The 4,254-nt window shown below is 40.0% G+C and overlaps 1 pseudogene; it reads left to right on the top strand.

Moving 5' to 3' along the window:
* Window positions 1-2,325, top strand: part of LOC141824176 (common plant regulatory factor 1-like) — a 3,332-nt pseudogene extending 1,007 nt beyond the window's left edge.
* The last annotated feature ends 1,929 nt before the right edge of the window (window positions 2,326-4,254 follow it).

The raw sequence follows: 4,254 nt of genomic DNA, 5'->3' as shown, positions 1-4,254 counted from the left end.
AGAGGAGATGAAAGAAACAAAAGAGAGTTTTTTTTCAAAAAAAAATTTAGCGCCATAAATCACAATCAAACCAGAAAAACTGAGGAGGCGGTTGTTGGAAAGAAAGAAGAAAGGGTTGTTCTTGATGGCAGTTATTAATGACGGTAAGAAGAAGGAAATATGTTGCTACTGCTGGATTTCTTGAGAGAGAAAGAAGAAGATAGGAAGGAGAAGAAGAGAAGGCAGGAGAGGGAGGAGCTGTAGAGCAACCTGTTGTTGCTGGTTCTGGGAGAAGAAAAAGAAAGAAAATGAAGAAGAATTAAGCATAGGACATAAAAGAAACAGAAGAGATGAAAGAAACAAAAGAGAGTTTTTTTCAAAGAAAAATTTAGTGCTATAAATCACAATCAAACCAGAAAAACTGAGGAGGCAGTTGTTGGAAAAGAAAGAAGAAAGGGTTGTTCTTGATTGCAGCTATTAATGACGGTAAGAAGAAGGAAATATGTTGCTACTGCTGGATTTCTTGAGAGAAGAAAGAAGAAGATAGGAAGGAGAAGAAGAGAAGGCAGGAGAGGGAGCTGTAGAGCAACCTGTTGTTGCTGGTTCTGGGAGAAGAAAAAGAAAGAAAATGAAGAAGAATTAAGCATAGGACATAAAAGAAACAGAGGAGATGAAAGAAACAAAAGAGAGTTTTTTTCAAAGAAAAATTTAGTGCTATAAATCACAATCAAACCAGAAAAACTGAGGAGGCAGTTGTTGGAAAAGAAAGAAGAAAGAGTTGTTCTTGATTGCAGCTATTAATGACGGTAAGAAGAAGGAAATATGTTGCTACTGCTGGATTTCTTGAGAGAAGAAAGAAGAAGATAGGAAGGAGAAGAAGAGAAGGCAGGAGAGGGAGGAGCTGTAGAGCAACCTGTTGTTGCAGGTTCTGGGAGAAGAAAAAGAAAGAAAATGAAGAAGAATTAAGCATAGGACATAAAAGAAACAGAGGAGATGAAAGAAACAAAAGAGAGTTTTTTTCAAAAAAAAAATTTAGTGCTATAAATCACAATCAAACCAGAAAAACTGAGGAGGCAGTTGTTGGAAAAGAAAGAAGAAAGGGTTGTTCTTGATTGCAGCTATTAATGACGGTAAGAAGAAGGAAATATGTTGCTACTGCTGGATTTCTTGAGAGAAGAAAGAAGAAGATAGGAAGGAGAAGAAGAGAAGGCAGGAGAGGGAGGAGCTGTAGAGCAACCTGTTGTTGCTGGTTCTGGGAGAAGAAAAAGAAAGAAAATGAAGAAGAATTAAGCATAGGACATAAAAGAAACAGAGGAGATGAAAGAAACAAAAGAGAGTTTTTTTCAAAGAAAAATTTAGTGCTATAAATCACAATCAAACCAGAAAAACTGAGGAGGCAGTTGTTGGAAAAGAAAGAAGAAAGGGTTGTTCTTGATTGCAGCTATTAATGACGGTAAGAAGAAGGAAATATGTTGCTACTGCTGGATTTCTTGAGAGAAGAAAGAAGAAGATAGGAAGGAGAAGAAGAGAAGGCAGGAGAGGGAGGAGCTGTAGAGCAACCTGTTGTTGCTGGTTCTGGGAGAAGAAAAAGAAAGAAAATGAAGAAGAATTAAGCATAGGACATAAAAGAAACAGAGGAGATGAAAGAAACAAAAGAGAGTTTTTTTTTCAAAGAAAAATTTAGTGCTATAAATCACAATCAAACCAGAAAAACTGAGGAGGCAGTTGTTGGAAAAGAAAGAAGAAAGGGTTATTCTTGATTGCAGCTATTAATGACGGTAAGAAGAAGGAAATATGTTGCTACTGCTGGATTTCTTGAGAGAAGAAAGAAGAAGATAGGAAGGAGAAGAAGAGAAGGCAGGAGAGGGAGGAGCTGTAGAGCAACCTGTTGTTACTGGTTCTGGGAGAAGAAAAAGTAGGGATAGGTATCAGGGTGGTGAATCCAGTGCATGGGTGATGAAGGAGGAGGCAGCAGCAGCAGCAAATTTGGGAGAAACCACGCAAGGAATAGGAAAAAAAATGGAGAAAAAAGGTTTGGAGAAGAAGAAGTTGGTGGGAAGATGTTGTTGCTGGAAAAATTAAGGGAGAAAAATATTAAGAGGAAGAAACCTGTTGCTTGCTGGAAAAATAGGAGGGGGAGTTGCTGTCGTTGGGAATACACTGTAATTGAGGAAAACTGCTTGTGATTGCTAGAAAAGGGCAACACTTTGTGGAAGGCTGCCGACAGCTGGAAAAGGGCAGCAAGGTGCCACTACGGCAGTTTTAAAGAAAAGAGAAGAAGTGCTGCTGGCGGAAAAGGAAAAGCACGGGGTGGCTGGCTTTTGTAGGCAACGAGGGTTCGGCTGATGGAAAATCCTGGAAGTAAGGATGAAGAAGGAGAATAAAAAGGGAAAGAAAGAAGATAGGAGTGCAGGGCGTGTGGAAAGGAGGAGAAAGAAAGAAAATCACCACGAGGAGGAGCTTCGACGTGTGCCTTGTGGTGACGGTAGAAATGGAAATAAAAACACGTAGGAGTAAGGAAGCAATTTCAGGCTTTTTTATTTTTAGTTTTTTCACAACAATAAGCTCTATTGCTTGCTGGAAATAAAGGAGGAAGGTTGCTGGGATGGAGGAAGGGGAGAAGGTAGGAAGGTTGCTCAATTAGACAGGTGAAAGGAAGAGTAGCAGAGAAGGAATTAAAAAGAGAAAAAGAAAGAAAATGAAGAAGAATTAAGCATAGGACATAGTCCATAAAGAAACAGAGGAGATGAAAGAAACAAAAGAGAGTTTTTTTCAAAAAAAAAATAGCGCTATAAATCACAATCAAACCAGAAAAACTGATGAGGTGGTTGTTGGAAAAGAAAGAAGAAAGGGTTGTTCTTGATGGCAGCTATTAATGACGGTAAGAAGAAGGAAATATGTTGCTACTGCTGGATTTCTTGAGAGAAGAAAGAAGAAGATAGGAAGGAGAAGAAGAGAAGGCAGGAGAGGAGCTGTAGAGCAACCTGTTGTTGCTGGTTCTGGGAGAAGAAAAAGTAGGGATAGGTATCAGGGTGGTGAATCCAGTGCATGGGTGATGAAGGAGGAGGCAGCAGCAGCAGCAGATTTGGGAGAAACAGAGGAGATGAAAGAAACAGAAGAGAGTTTTTCAAAAAAAAAAATTTAGCGCCATAAATCACAATCAAACCAGAAAAACTGAGGAGGCGGTTGTTGGAAAAGAAAGAAGAAAGAGTTGTTCTTGATGGCAGCTATTAATGACGGTAAGAAGAAGGAAATATTTTGCTACTGCTGGATTTCTTGAGAGAAGAAAGAAGAAGATAGGAAGGAGAAGAAGAGAAGGCAGGAGAGGGAGGAGCTGTAGAGCAACCTGTTGTTGCTGGTTCTGGGAGAAGAAAAAAAAAGAAAATGAAGAAGAATTAAGCATAGGACATAGTCCATAAAAGAAACAGAGTAGATGAAAGAAACAAAAGAGAGTTTTTTTCAAAGAAAAATTTAGCGCTATAAATCACAATCAAACCAGAAAAACTGAGGAGGCAATTGTTGGAAAAGAAAGAAAGAAAGGGTTGTTCTTGATTGCAGCTATTAATGACGGTAAGAAGAAGGAAATATGTTGCTACTGCTGGATTTCTTGAGAGAAGAAAGAAGAAGATAGGAAGGAGAAGAAGAGAAGGCAGTAGAGGAGGAGCTGTAGAGCAACCTGTTGTTGCTGGTTCTGGGAGAAGAAAAAGCAGGGATCAGTATCAGGGTGGTGAATCCAGTGCATGGGTGATGAAGGAGGAGGCAGCAGCAGCAGCAGATTTGGTAGAAACCAAGCAAGGAATAGGAAAAAAAATGGAGAAAAAGGTTTTGGAGAAGAAGAAGTTGGTGGGAAGATGCTGTTGCTGGAATAATTAAGGGAGAAAAATATTAAGAGGAAGAAACCTGTTGCTTGCTGGAAAAATAGGAGGGGGAGTTGCTGTCGTTGGGAAGACACTGTAATTGAGGAAAACTGCTTGTGAGTGCTAGAAAAAGGCAACACTTTGTGGAAGACTGCCGACAGCTGGAAAAGGGCAGCAAGGTGCCGCTACTGCAGTTTTAAAAAAAAAAAGAAGAAGTGCTGCTGGGGGAAAAGAAAAGCACGGGGTGGCTGGCTTTTGTAGGCAACGAGGGTTCGGCTGATGGAAAAATCTGGAAGTAAGGATGAAGAAGGAGAATAAAAAGGGAAAGAAAGAAGATAGGAGTGCAGGGCGTGTGGAAAGGAGGAGAAAGAAAGAAAATCACCATGAGGAGGAGCTTCGACATGTGCCATGTGCCCTG

The sequence above is a fragment of the Curcuma longa genome, chromosome 1 (genome assembly GCF_044706935.1).
Source record: "Curcuma longa cultivar G26 ecotype Majalengka, Jawa Barat chromosome 1, ITB_CL_G26_1.1, whole genome shotgun sequence".
Classification (NCBI taxonomy): Eukaryota; Viridiplantae; Streptophyta; class Magnoliopsida; order Zingiberales; family Zingiberaceae; genus Curcuma; species Curcuma longa.
This window is presented reverse-complemented; position numbering and strand designations above follow the sequence as displayed.